The following is a 15,686-nucleotide window of genomic DNA, read 5'->3' as shown; positions in this document are numbered from 1 at the left end:
ATTTTTTTTGACGTGTTACTCCCGACACGTCAAAAGTTTTTGACGTGTCACTGTAGACACGTCAAAAACCCCAGTTTTTTGACACCTACCCTTTTAACGGTCGATAAACGTCAAAAACGACGCGTCAAAAGAGGTTTTTGACGTGTCAATACCATTGACACGTCAAAAACCCCTAGTCAAAAACTAGCCCCATTTTTGTAGTGAATAGAAGGTTTTGACAAGAAAATTAAGTCAAAAGTCAAATCTTATCATATTAGGGCATAGCCACTCTCATCTAATACATTCCTCTTTGTAAAACAAATTTCACAAGTTTGACACAATTAAATAAATTCCTTTTGGAATATGGTTTTTTTTTTTTTTAATTTTATTTGTTTCACTATCTTGTTCCATTCAGCCCATGTTTGTGTGTTGTGTGTGTAAGCCATCCAATGAGAAGATTTACCAACTTACAAAATGAGGAGAAAGTTTCACCAATAGAAGGTTTTGACAAGAAAATCAAGTCAAAAGTCAAATCTTATCATACTAGGGCTTAGCCACTCTCATCTAATGCATTCCTCTTTGTAAAACAATGAAATAAATTTGTGTATTTATGTCTTAAAAACGTGAATTTTTCCAACAAATTATTGAAGGAGTTTATAAGTTCATATTCCCCTTGAGAAGTATTTATAGCAAACAAGGAGTCAAAAGATCTCACTCAGGAATTTAATCCAAACAGAGTGAACCTGCTCTGATATTAATTGAAAAATGCTATGCCGACTCCAAAAACTTGTTTATCACAATTTATGCAGAATTAATACTGTGACGACCCGCTTAATAAAACATGACTAAAAATTTTTCTTTTAAAAAAAGCATTACCCACAATAAAGCAGATTGTCACAGTGGCATGGCAATACCGCAGTATGCCACGAACCCATGCATTAACCTGATTGACAGTTTAATATGCCACACAGAGCTATATGCATTATCAATGATTCATCAGAGTTCATATCTTTGCAGCGGATTATAAATAACATGACACTTACATAACACATTAGAGCTGACTAATACATCTATGTGAATAAAGTCTTACATACAAAATAATGGCTATACAAAAGTGTCACATGCGACACGAGCCATATACCAAATGCCAACATCTAAGCATATCCTTGAATGCTCTAACAAAGAGGACTAACAACTAGTCCAACATAGTAAACCTCCCACGCATCTAGACCTCCGACGTCGCCCAAAAACAAGGCTACAAGATCCTCATCTACTGTCTATGTACCTGCATTCACAACATCACCTGCACCACGGGAATCACCACCCGTGATACAGGCGGAATTATGAGCCCGCCATCTCCATGAAATAGAGACGCTCAGCAGTATAGAACTCACTGGGCTTTCCAAAAGAGTTGTCATTAGAGAACATACTAGCAAATTATATGGCTTAACAATAAATCATTTTGAAAGTCATCATGCAACATCTAACCATAACGTTATACATATGTCATCAGGCATCATCTAGCAATAACGGTATACATATGTCATCATGCATTATCTAGCCATAAAAGTATACATATGCGTCCGTCCCATACCAGTCACATATGCATACTAATACGTCTAGCATAAAAATCTCACAAAACCAATAATCATCATCATACAGTCATATGTTATGCGTGCTCATGCTCATGCAACATCATCTTCTCATATCATCCATACATATACATATATAACATCATCTCCTCATAACATCCGTCATGCATATATATATAACATAACATCATCTCCTCATAACATTCGCCATGCATATATACATATATAACATCATCTCCTCATAACATCCACCATGCATATACATATATAACATCATCTCCTCATAACCTCCACCATACATATACATATATAGCATCATCTCCTTCATAACATCCGCCATGCATATATACATATCACATAACATCATCTCCTCATACATTCGCCATACATATACATATATAACATCATCTCCTCATAACATCCACCATACATATACATATATAACATCATCTCCTTCATAACATCCACCATGCATATATACATATCACATAACATCATCTCCTCATACATTCGCCATACATATACATATATAACATCATCTCCTGCATAACATCCGCCATGCATATATACATAACATAACATCATCTCCTCATACATTCGCCATGCATATATATACATAATATAACATCATCTTGTGCCATTTCCATCATGAGGCCAACCCTTCGGTAGGAGACTTGTCATCGCTACCGGGGGGCCGTCTTGTTGTTTTTCGTTATACATGAGGCCAGCTCTACGGTAGTGAGACGATACTCAATCACCACCGGAGTTGAACCCCGTTCACGTTATGCATGGGCCAGCTCTACGGTAGTGAGACCATACTCAATCACTACCGGGGTTGAACCCCGTTTCCATTATGCATGGGCCAGCTCTACGGTAGTGAGACCATACTCAATCACTACCGGGGTTGTACCCCGTTTCCATTATGCATGGGCCAGCTCTACGGTAGTGAGACCATACTCAATCACTACCGGAGTTGAACCCAGTTTCCGTTTCATTACTCATGTCATGTTTATGCTTATGTCAATAAATCCTTGAACTCATATGCTATCATAACTCATATCATAAAATCATAGAATCATGTCATAAACTATGCCAACCATCACAATACTCATAACAACATAATCATTACATTATCTTGTAAACTCATAAAAGCTCATAAAAACATCGCATCAAACATTCATCCAACACTTCTCATAGAACATCATTAAATATTTATATAATCACAAAACACCTTGTATCAATCATTCATCTAAAACATCTTTATACTTTAAAACATAGTATATTTTTGCCCAGTAAGTAAAATACTTACCTTGTAGCCTACAAATGACTCACGACTCAAGTAATCCTTTCGAAGTGCTCCATCAATCCGATTACCCATACCACACATTGGAAGACTAGATGTAGTCCTAAGCCTCCAATATCACATTACACGCCTGCAATTAACCGCATCATTAGACTTGGTTAAACTATCAAACTCTACACCTTATTACACACATAGCTACCCACATGCTCTCATGTAGTATCGCTTTACTCTCAGACATTAACTAAGCACCAAAGACCCTCCATATAAGCCAACTCAACTAAGGCCTTATTCTAATTAATTGCTTTACACTAAGAAACCCAATGTTACCATATTCTTACACCATGTATTAACTTGATTACTAAATACACACTTAATGAATTCCATCTTTACATAAGCAATTTATTACTTTATCAAATTACGATAGTAAAGTATATTTGGTACTTATACAATTTATATGCATATTAAGTTAATCCAATTTCAATAACGCTCTTATGTCACTTTTATTGTACATATATATTTAATTGCAATACTTAGTGAATCCAAAGTCTAGTTATGCATTTTTACAACACAACCAATTTATACATACAATACTCTAATGCCTTAAGGTTATATTTGGGCAACCAATAATATACAATCATCTCATCTTAAATCATTTTATTACATAACCTTATCATACTCTATGTTTATCAACATGTTTACCATTATACCCATCTACTTATCCATTTACTACTCATTACTTTAAATACTCATTTACTCCCTTATCATACGTAACATAAATATATATATCATTCTCATTGTCGTTTACCCCAATTTATAATATACTCATAAACACTTACGATAATTACCATGATTCTAATATGACATTAGAACCTAAACTCATATTCATCAATTTCTATTAAACCCATGAAAACTTAGGGTTAACTAACACTTCAAATGCAATTAGCCCATCCAATTAGCCATCCTAGTGTTCACATACCAAAAGCCCCAATTTAATACATACTATAACAATTAGGGTTTATGCCCATATTTTACCAATAAGTAAAATTAGAATTTCAACCCATTAATTATATAACCCGGAACTCGTATAATGCATAACAATTTAATACGCATAAAAGCCCGACATTAATTTAGGCATTTGGCTTCATACTACAATTCCTTCCAATTTTCGGACCTAATTAGAATTTACCCAAATTATTATGATTTCAATCTTGGAATGCAATGGGTAGGATAAAACCTTAAAGAGAAACTAGAGATTCAACCATATAACAAAATCTCCCAAAATCCCTTTCAAGAACCCTAATTTTCGAACCCAAATCAAAGCCCAACAATTCCACACAATTTCTAGCTTCTAATCCCATGGGTAACAAGAAAATCATAAGAGAAGGCTTGAATGTTTACCTCACTAACCCCATGGCCGGAATCCATCACCTTCTTCTTCTTCTTCTTCTTCTTCTTCTTCTTCTTCTTTCTTCCTCTTTCATCTTCTTCGGACAGCAGCTCTCTCTCTCATTCGGTCTCATTCTCTCTCTAGCTCGGTCTGCATCTCTTCCTCTCTCAATCTGCAGCTCTCTCTCTCTCTAGCTCGTTCTCTCTCTCTCTCATACGGTGTGGTGTGTGTACGTGAGAAGAGGGGAAAGAGAAAAGAGAAAGAAAAGAAAGAAGAGAGGAAAGAAAGAAAGAATGGGCTGCTGCACGTGGGTTTGGGAGAGGGGAGAAAGAAATGGGATAAGGAGATAAGGGATATCCTACAAGCCAATGGTAGCCCGACACGTGGCGTTAGTTAGATCCCCTTTTTATTTTAAAGCCACATCTTTTTAAAATTGCTAGATTACCCCACAACATATTAATTCTATCTTTTTTTTTGTTCTCTTTTATTCCCCACACTTCTTTTATTTACTCTAGCTACAACTTACCATTAATCTATTTTATTTATTAATCATTCTCATATATATCTCAATTATGATAAAGTCATTATTATTATATTAGTTATTCTAATTGATCTCATGCGCTATTTATCTCATTAATTAAATCTTATTACTATGAGGTTATTAATAATAAACTTAATTATTTTCTCGGGTCTTACAAATACTATGAAGCAATAAAGAATTCAATCACCAAAATATATAAAGCAATAAAGAGCCAGACGCATATATTTTGTTAGGAAGAGGAAACCTTTTAGAAACCGATCTAAAAGTAAAACCTTTCTAGGACAGCCAAATCCAGGAATCACTATCAAAAGATTATCCAGAGATTACAGACACTAGGAACACTTACAACCCTTTGCAAGACCTTGGTTCTGTAAGATCGATAAGCTTACAACTCGCCTCATTGCTCACAATCTTCTTCAACGTGATTCTCGTTTACCAGACCCTTCCAATAGACTTCTTAACCGTAGATTTATCAAAGGAATCACTCAAACTCTAAGAGATTCAATTTAACGCTCTCCACATATGAACTATATTAGCACAGTGGGGGTTGGATTCTAAGCATTCTATATTAGTGTTTGAGCCCGTGAACTGTAGCCTTTGCATTTTAGAACCGAATTATGCTAACAAAAATACTAACACACATTATACCTGTTTTTGATATATAAGGTAATACTTCAGTTTCCATGTCTTGAAATAGTGGGCATGTTATTTGAGTTCATTGGGCTTTTAGATTTTGTTTCAATATCCATGTATTCGGTTCTAATCTTTGCTTGCTTATGCTTTTGACATCAAATTTCTTTGTGTAATGCGACTTAACACACCAATTTCATACCAGCTGACTTGTTGTATTTATTAGTGTGATAAATTGGTGTGAAGAGTACCATTACTTTTTTTTTATTTTTTTTTAATGCATACTTTGATAGTTATGTTCTCGATGATTATATCTATAGGTGGAAATGATTTTATTTAAATGTTTAGTAGGAAAATGTTTGTGTGTGTCTACATTTAATGATTTGACTTATTTTGCTGCTCATCTTTCATTTGTGTTCATCAGTGCGAAAATGGGAAATATGAAATTTGAAACTCGTATATGCAGATAGTATAGGAGCTTTTCTTATTGGATGATGTTTAATTTCTCTATCATTTAAGTGTAATTATCCGGAGTATTTTGTGGAAAAGAAAAAATGGTCGGGAAAGTTCCCTTTGTGAAAATACAAACTAAAGGAAGAAAGTTTGTAAAGAGAAGAAGAAGAGAATAAAGGACTACATTTTTATTCAGTGATTTGAATGTTACAAGAGAGAACAATATATAGGCATATGAAGGGAACACATCCTATATATCATGGCGTGAATCATGGGTTGTGATAGAGAACAATATGCAATCCTATGAAACATAGAGGATTAAATCATAGGATTGTTGCCTTGCTTGGATATGCTTGACTTGATTAGATTTTATCTTCTAACACTCCCCCGCAAACTGATGGTAGGAACTTCCTTCAGTTTGATAAACAAAAACAAATAATTGGCCGTTTGTCGATTGAATCTTGCCATAAACTACTGGGGGTGATCAGATCTCGCCACAAAAACACCAAAGAGTGGTCGAATCTCGTCGTAAAATACTGAGGAGCAGTCAGATCTTGATGCAAATTTCCAATTAAGGGACGGTTGGATCTCGCTGCAAATACCAAGGGGTGGTCGAATCTCCCAACAAAACCAACAATGGATGGTTAGATTTCACTACGATGACCAACGGTTGATGTGTCGGAGTGCGGTAACTGTGGAGAAGGAGCGAGCTTGCAACCTGTGACTCAACAAACATATGTGATGCGGCTAAGGTGCTTGTTAGAGAGACAGTGGAAAAGGAACTAGAACGACGTTATGGATTTTTGGCTCTGATACCATGTGAAAATACAGACTAAAGAAAGAAAGTTTGTAAAGAGAAGAAGAAGAAAGGAAAGAAGAAGAGAACAAAGAACTACATTTTGATTCAATGATTTGAATGTTACAAGAGAGAACAATATATAGGCATGCAATGTTTGGTTTCCTTAAGCTTTCTAATTGATCCATGTAGCGAGTGTTAAGTCAATGACTCCCAAACCAGATGGTTTTAGGTGTAGAGACACCCCTAAGGACCTACTAACTCGAGTCAAAAAGGCTACAAAACCAAACTAACCATGACATTGATTAAATCCAAAATTTTCACCTTTTGACGTGAACACTCAATGCATTTGAGGCAAGAGGTCCAGTTACTTAGTGAAAAGCTTATCAATGATCATTTATATATATATATATATATATATGCCAAAATGTCATACTTCACAAATTATGTGCTAATATGCTTGTGTGATCAAATCAAACATGTGATTTTTCAACTGTTCTAAGCAAGTAACCAAGCTAAAAAATTCTCTCATCAGATCATGTGTTCAAAATTTTAAGCTCACTGATGAATTTAAGCCACAATTCTTTTAGATTAACTCAAACTTTTAGGGCAAACATGAACATGCATAAACTTTTTTTTATTTTATTATTTATTTTATTTTTATTTTCAAATAAACAAACAAACACACAAAACAAATAACATGAAATTGGGACAAAGTGTGTGTGAACATGTGTGCCCATACCCCCAAACTTAAATGACACATTGTCCCCAATGTGTCTAAATTAAGGAAAGAGTGTACTCGGGAGATGGACGACATAGTCTTGGAAAGAATGTTTCATAGCACACCCCCAAACTTGAATTGAAGCACACTTGTCCCTGAAAAGTAAGAAAATACAAAAACAAGTAAAAAGAAACAAAACTAAAGATAACTAAAAAGATTAAATTAAAACACACGAAACAAAAAATAAAAAGATAAACTATAGGGTGCCTCCCATGAGCGCTAAGTTTAACGTCTTCAGCCAAACGGTAGTCCCTGCTCAATGCTATCTAGAAGAAGATGCTCCAAATGGTGGTGGCAAACAGCTAAGAATGGACCGCATCACTTCTTCTAAGGCAGGGAGTCGTTGATCCATCAACTCTTTATCTTCTCAAGCCTCCCTTCTTTGATCAGCGAACTCTCTCTGAAGGCCCGCATTTCTTCACTAAGTGAGCGGTATTGTGTTGCACGAAAAATGATCGGGGCCTCCTCCTCTACTATCTCTAGCTTAGCTGCGGGTTCATCTTCGACCATTGGCTCGACCCTTGCTTTCTTTCGCACCAGCTGCTGGTGCTGGAGGTGCCCGGGGCATATGGGAGCAGCTCTATTTCCATTGGCAAATGCCAAAGATGGGGGTAGTAGCTCATCAGCTACAGTACCTTTGATGCCTTTCTTCCGGAGGATGTAGGTGATTAAGTATGGGAAGGGCAACCTCCATGAGTGTGTGGACTCAGCTCCTCCAATGTGCACTCCATTGCAATCGTGAGATAGGTGAGCATAGAACTCGATCACTAGCTTTCGGTATGCTGTGGAAGTGACCGGCTTGAAAAGCTTCTTGAGCCACGGCGCTTGAATTCGGCGACTGCCCATTGAGTAGCCTCATGGTTTTAAAAATCTTTGTGAATGGCGAAAGTGGTCTCAAACAGCAGCTTCTGTTCCTCAAAAGTTGGTGGGGGAGAAGTGGCTTGGATATGGAACCCCCAGGAGGACGAAGCTCAAGTTCTTGGCATGATGAGCTTGATTAGGGATTTTTGTCGAACACTTGGTGTGCACTGTGATGACCAAGGTTGCTATGGCATGTCAACACTACTCCAAAACCCCCTGCAAAAACACCAAAACCCAACCACAGGAAAGCAATGTGGGTGGATGAACACCCACGATTGCAGAAAAAAGATAATAATAAAAAAAAAAAAGGAGGTTGGGGAGTTAATCAGAGTTGGGGTGTTGATGGGAATGAAGAACGGTTTGTATGGTTGTGTGGTGGAAAAGTGGTGGTACAGTGGCCGGAGAGGAGAACCGTGTGGTGGCGGTGTGGTAGAGGTGGTGAAAAATGGTGGAGGAGTGATGGGAGTAGGGGTGTGCCGGAGTTTGGGGAATGGGGAGAAAATGAGAATGTGAGGGGGAATGGGGAGAAAGTGACCTAAATAGTTCACGTGGCTTGCTGCCCGAGTGAACTCGATCGCACACCTGGTGCGCTCGATCGCACTCGTGCAAGGATGTGCGTGAGTGGGTGATGTGTGCTCGAGCACACACAAGGTGCAATTGATCGCACTAACAGAATGTACAAAGCCAAAATTTGATTACTACGCTCGATCGCATACTTGTTGCGATCGATCGTAGTAACAAAATGTAAATTTTTTTTTTTTTTTTTTTGTAATGCATAATGTACAACAATGTTCTAAAATAAAAAGGAAACACAAAGGATAAGTGAGGACACATGTAAAGTAAGGAAATTGATATGATGGGAAACAAACATGGAAAAGTGTACTGCCTTCAGTGGCCTCAGTACCACTGTTCTAAGTAGATGCACTTGAGCTCTTGGACTGCTCAAACGCTTCTACTTGTAACTGTAATGTCTCCAGTGTGGAGAGTTGAACTTGAGCTCCACAGAATATGGCTCAAGTGCCCGTGGTGGTGCAGGTATAGGACTTTCTTTATAGGTCAATAATTTCGCTCCCATATGGAACTCCTTCTTGACATGCTTTCTGTGATGATGGTCCTTGGGTCTTTTCTTGTGGAGCTTGGTGTCCTTATTTACTTCATACCTCAATTTTTCCCGTTCATGCAACTGCCGCTTTATCTTGGCTTGAAGAGGGTGCCTTGCTCTACTGATGCCATTAGTAACATCTGCATAGACTGGCCCAATGTCCTGCCTTGTGAACTTGTGAGTGAGGGGCTTTTTTACTGGATCTTTCTGTGGATCCTGCAAAACTGGCTCACTAACACCTTGGATCATACAAACATCAAAACATTTAAAATCATCTTGAGGTAATTGCATTGCATCAAATATTTTGAACTCTATTGTCTCACCATTTACCTTCATACTTACAGAGCCCATTTTCACACCTATTGTAGTATCCGCAGTTCTCATAAAGGGTCTTCCTAAGATGATAGGCAAGGGTGATGGCATAAGGGATTCTTTTACATCCAACACAATGAAATCCGCAGGTAAAATAAATGTACCTATCTTTACCAACACATCTTCAAGTATACTTCTTGGTCTTTTGATGCTTCTGTCTGCCAATTATAAGTTGACTAAGGTTGGTTGAAGTTTCCCCAAGCCTAGCTTTTCATATACCGTGTAAGGCAACAAATTGACCCCTGTTCCCAGATCCAGCAATACATGCTCAAAAAGATGGTCGCCTATCCTGCATGGAATGGTAAAACTACCCGGATCTATTAGGTTTGGTGGTAATTTTCTTAACAAAACTGCACTTACCTCTTTTGTTAGGGCCACTGTCTCATGCTCCTGAAGCCTCCTTTTGTTAGTGCACCAATCCTTTAAAAATTTAGCATATGAAGGAATCTATTTAATTGCATCTAATAAAGGAATGTTGATTTCCACTTTCCTCAAGGTCTCAAAAATATCCATAAGCTGGTTTTCTTTCTTTGGTTTGACTAACCTTTGAGGGAAGGGTGGTGCATTTACCTTCTCCATTTTGTTTACCTTGGAAATTGATGCTTCATCTGGAGATGCTTGAGGTGGCTTCCCAATTCCAATGACGTTGCCATTTCTGAGAACTGTGACTGCTTTCAGCTGCTAGTGACCACCTGGATTGGGTATTGTTTGGGCTGAAAATTCTCCCTGCTTCCTTTCACTCAGCTCCTTTGCCATCTGCCCTATTTGCACTTCTAGTCTTTGGATGGCTTGATCGGCCTTTGTATTGAATTGTTTTTGATTAGCCATAAATTGCTATTGTGAAGTCACCAGAGTGTGTATCCTATTCTCTAGTTGGATCATCTTTGACTCTTGGGTCGGCTGGCTTGCTTGTTGGGGACCCTTCTGCTGTCCTTGATTGTTACTCCATGAGAAATTTGGATGGTTGCGCCACCCTGGATTGTAGGTGTTGGAGTACGGATTGTTCTTGTGGGGGTAATTGTTTTGTCCCACATAATTCACCTCTTCTTACTCTGGAAATGGAGATAACAGACACATTTCAGTAGCGTGATCTAAATGGGAACATATAGCACATTTCTAGACTTGTGTGTTCTATTGAAGGGATGAGATTTTCTGAGCAGTCATGGCTTTGACAATCATATCTAACTTCTTTTCCATAGCAGCCATTTGATTTGGAGATTCCCCATTGAAATTCACTTCATACATGTCTTTGCTTTTTACTCCTCTCATTCCTCTAGAGCAGAATTGTTGGGAATGCTCACTTAGTGTTTCAAACAGCTCCATTGCTTCCTCACTACTCTTTTCCATAAGTGCTCCTCCACAAGCTGAATCAACCATCCCTTTGTTAGTATCATCTAAACCTTCATAGAAAATTTGTACCTAATCATCTTGAGGGATGTTGTGATGTGGGCACTTGAGAAGCAATGAATTGAAGTGATCCCATGCTTCAAAGAAAAGATCTCCATCTCTTTTATTGGAACATCTGAAGTTCCCTTTTAAGTTGTCTTGTCTTTTGGGCTGGGAAAAACTTCTTCAGAAACTTGGTGGCTAATTCTTCTCAAGTATGGATAGAATCTGCAGGCAAAGAATTATACCATAGTTTAGCATTATCTTTCAAAGAGAAGGGAAAGAGGACTAACCTGAGTCTCTCTGGAGTTAAGCCTTGGATGTGCTGCAACTTATATAGATCAAAGAACTCCTTAAAATGCAAGTTGTGATCCTCAGTAGCTGTGCCCCTGAAGTGAGTCAATGCAGTGAGGATTTGAGGAGAAATATAATAGTTGCATTCCACCTCCGGTTGATATGCTATGCATGAAGGTTGATTGAGGTTCGTTGGGACGAACGCCTGCTTCATCGATCTCCGCACCGGTGGTGGATTTGCCTCCAGTGGTCTTGGCACTATTGGTGGATTCTCTTGCAAATCTTCCATCTCAATTTCTTCCTCTTCTTCTTTGTCTCTAGGTCTTTGTCTAATTGTCCGCTCAATTTTAGGATCGAGTGGAATGACTGTTGAATCTTGAGATCGACGACCTTGCGTCAATTGAATTGCTTCTTCAGTCAAGGTAGCTTCAGTGCTGCTTGTCCGGATGCTCTCTGGAACTGCGCTCGATCGCAAGTAAGTGTGCTCGATCGCAATGCACTCGATCGCACTCAGCTGACGTTCGATAGCAATAACAGAATCGCAAGTCTGCAACTTGAAACAGAAAACAGAAAAGTTAAGAAAAATGGAAAATCTTTTTGATTTTTGATAACAACAAAATTTAAAATTGAAAATTAAAACAATACAACTAAAGGAAAATAATTCTAAACAAATTTCGCCGCAATCCCCAGCAACGGCGCCAAAAACTTGTTGTCATAATTACCTACCTAAATTAATAGGCAAATAATTGGATGTTTTACCTATAAGTACACGAGGTCAACATAGTAGTTTATGGTGCAAGTACGGGGTCATTTCCACGAAGATTGCTGAATTTTGTTTAAAATTAATTCCAAAAGTAAACTAAAACAAAAATTGGAATTGAGTTGATAATGATAAAAGGGTAGGGTTTTGATATCCATCACTAATTATATTTAGCTAATATATCAATGTGCCAATGTTTTAATCATGTTATGAATATCTAATGTATGTCAACCTAAGGGCATTGGTGTCTATTCCTTAAGCTATTGATTTCCCTAAGCAACGAATTAGACATGAGTGTCTACTCTAATTCTTTTCTTTCTTAAAGGATTTAGCATGGGTGTCTACTAAATTGTTCTTTAAGAAAGCAAAAAATTGTGGAAATCGACAAACACATGAGGCTTAGGGCATGGGTGTCTACTCCTGGTTCCCTATGTTGATTAACCCAAGAACCCGGTGTGGATTTCTTTTGTTACTTTTATTAAACCCAAGACTTGGTCATCCAAATTGATTTAACTAACTAGTCCATACCATATGCATATGTTGATCAAGCACACACATATGAGGAATTCATGAAAATAGAAATTAATCAATTTAGATATCACAACAAGATCATCACAAGGGCACCAATATTGAATATCAACTCAACATAACTAGGACTTCAATCTAACCCTACTAAATAAATTAGTTACATATAAGTTTGATGTTAAACATCTTCATAAAATAAAAATAAAAAAAGAGAAAAAAAAAGAATAAACCCGAAACTTGAACTTAAAGAGCTCAAATTCTTCTCCTTGGAAAGTATCTCTATTCTAGAGGCTTAAGAGTCTATTTATAGGCATTTAGGAATACTCTAGAACCCCTAAAAATTGTAGGGTTTGAGCCCCAGTTCGCACTAAGCTACAAAACCCTAAAAGTTGCTCTTTCCTTATTAAGGCTGGCGGCTAACTTGGCCATCACGCACAGGTGCGCTCAATTGCAGCCCGTATGCGATCAATCGCAGGTCTGTGATCGATCCTCCTTGTGCTTGAGCTCGATCGTGGGTGCCTTGTGCATTGTGGTCATCGCCTGTAGTGCACTCGATCACAGCTTCCCTGCGATCGATCGTTCTACCAGAGCCTCCTAATTTCCAAAATGGCTCTTTTTAAGTCCAAAACTTTGGAGATGGCTTCTTTTTCTTCCAATGACATACAAAATCAAGGAAAACACATAAAATAACTAAAATGACATAAATGACATAAATTAACTAAAGCTAAAGGATTAAAACATGTAAGTTAAGAGCTAAAAATATAAATATTTTAGCACTTAAGAGCACCAAGTCGATTTGGTGTTGAATGTCATGAAAAGGTGGTAGATCCTTGGGTAACTCTACTGGGAACACATCTGAAAATTCTTCTAACAAACACTTTACCGCAGCCAGCATTTCCTCTGTGGTACCACACTCCTTGCCATATAATAGGTACACACAATCTGAATCGAGCATCTCCTTAATGAACTCATGCTTGGCTAATAACGTTTGACCTACCTTTTTAGAAGGTTTGGAATCTTCTTTCAGATTTGGGAGGAGAGTAAGTTTTATATTGTCCACCAAAAAACTATAGGTGTTCTTTCTCCCGTCGTGATGAGCACTCCGATCATATTGCCATGGCCTTCCAAGTAATAAATGGCATGCATCCATGACCACCACATTGCACCATGTTTCATCTTTATACTTAGTTCCAATCGAAAAATTCACAAAGCAACGTTTGGATACTATTACCTCGTTTCCTTTCTTGAGACACTCCAAGCGATATGGTGCAGGGTGTTTCTTCGTCCCAAGGCCCAATTTTCAGACCGCTTCTTCCGCTACTACGTTCTCACAACTACCCCCATCAATGACAAGCTTGCACCCTTTGCCCCCAATTGTGCATGTCATTTGAAAAAGGTTGTGGCACTGGCCATCGTCTCTTTCCGCCTTCCAGGGTGTAAAACACACCCTCCTAAGCATTAATAGAGGGCTGTCATCCCCGGTAACAAATTCTTCATCAACCCCATCATAGTCGTTGAAAACTGCTTCTTTCTCATCCTCCTCGCCTTGTCCTCTGAAGGCGTCTCCCGAGTCGATGAGTAGTCTCTTACCATACCTTTCCCCTTTGCGGCAATCCACCATTCGGTGGCTCGGTTCACCACACTTAAAACATTTAGGCCCATTGGATGTTGCGGCTCGGGTCGGTGGTCCCGTGGTGGTTGGGGTACGGCCTTCGTCTGGAGTTGAAGTGGTGCTGCGCCCCGTGAATCGCCCACTTGACCAGTTTGTGCTTCCCCTAGTTCCTCCACCGAATCCTCCAAAAGACCCTCTAGAAGCCGTCCCTTCTAAAGATAGTGCCCTTTGATGGGCCTCAGACACATTAGGGGGATCAAAGAGGTTTAAGGAATCCTGAATTTGTTGGCGCAAACCTCCAATGTATTGTGACACTAGTTGGTCGTTTTTTTCGGCTAGATCCACATGTGTGAGGTACTTGTAGAATTCTTCCGTGTATTCATCCACAGACTTCGAACCTTGGCTCAAATTTTGCAGCTTTTGATACATGGTTCGTATATAATTGTAGGGTAAAAAGGTTGGTCGCATATGCTTCAACAATTTCTCCCATCTGTTGATTTTCTTCTTGCCCTACTGCTCTCTTGATTGCTTCAATTGCTGCCATCACACCACAGCTCTTCCTCGGAATTTGGTTGCAACCAAAGAAACTCGTTGATCCTTAGGCACCCCTTTGAAATCAAGAAGTTCTCCAAGTGCCGCTGCCCAGTCCAAAAATTCTTCGGGTTGAAGACCCCCGTGGAATTCAGGAATATCGAGTTTGAAACCACTCTCTCATCGATTGGCATGGACTTGTACATGGGGTTGATGGCCGTGTACTCTGCGCCCTGCAAAAGGGTTCCCAGCTTCATTCTCCATACCTTGTTCGTCTTCCCCATCCAAGTCGGGCAGTGAGGGTTGGGGGCGATGCGCACGGTGGAACTCCGAATTGGCCAATCGTGTATTGGCGATTGCAAGTTGCGCCCTCAATTCTGCGATTGTGTCCTCCATAAGTTCCCACTGTGCCACCGCTTGTTCTCCAAGAACTAAGTCCTCACGTTCATACACGTTCTCCAAATTTGCATAGCGGTTACCCCTTCCTCTTGTGTTTGGCACCATGGAAAGAAACTTAGGCTCTGACACCAACTGATGCAGCAATGGATAGTGATGAACAAGAAAATATCAAGTAGAAGGGATAAATATTCCTAAGATTATGAGACTATCACAAGAATCAAAGAAACCTTCTCAAATCAATAGATGCTATCCATGAATTTAAGGAAAAGTAATGAAGAAACTAAACTCTGAGTATTCTTATTGAGAAAACCAAATAACATTCATAAACTGAGTTTGCTAGAGGCTATAAGCATGTATTTATAGCCTCCAATACTCCTAATAG

General features: G+C 38.7%; 1 long non-coding RNA gene and 1 pseudogene across 1 annotated transcript; one reads left to right on the top strand and one right to left on the bottom strand.

Annotated features, from left to right (window-relative positions):
• Nucleotides 1-15,686, top strand: part of LOC132169779 (glutamate receptor 2.7-like) — a 75,414-nt pseudogene that overhangs the window by 52,478 nt on the left and 7,250 nt on the right.
• LOC132168521 (uncharacterized) lies at nt 871-4,576 on the bottom strand. The gene is made up of 3 exons (XR_009438885.1): nt 4,273-4,576; nt 2,881-3,004; nt 871-1,282 (listed from the first exon to the last, which is right to left on the bottom strand). It is a non-coding gene; the product is annotated as an uncharacterized LOC132168521 (long non-coding RNA).

The sequence above is a fragment of the Corylus avellana genome, chromosome ca2, assembly GCF_901000735.1.
Source record: "Corylus avellana chromosome ca2, CavTom2PMs-1.0".
Classification (NCBI taxonomy): Eukaryota; Viridiplantae; Streptophyta; class Magnoliopsida; order Fagales; family Betulaceae; genus Corylus; species Corylus avellana.
Note: the sequence above shows the minus strand (reverse complement) of the source record. Positions and strands in the feature narration are given on the sequence as shown.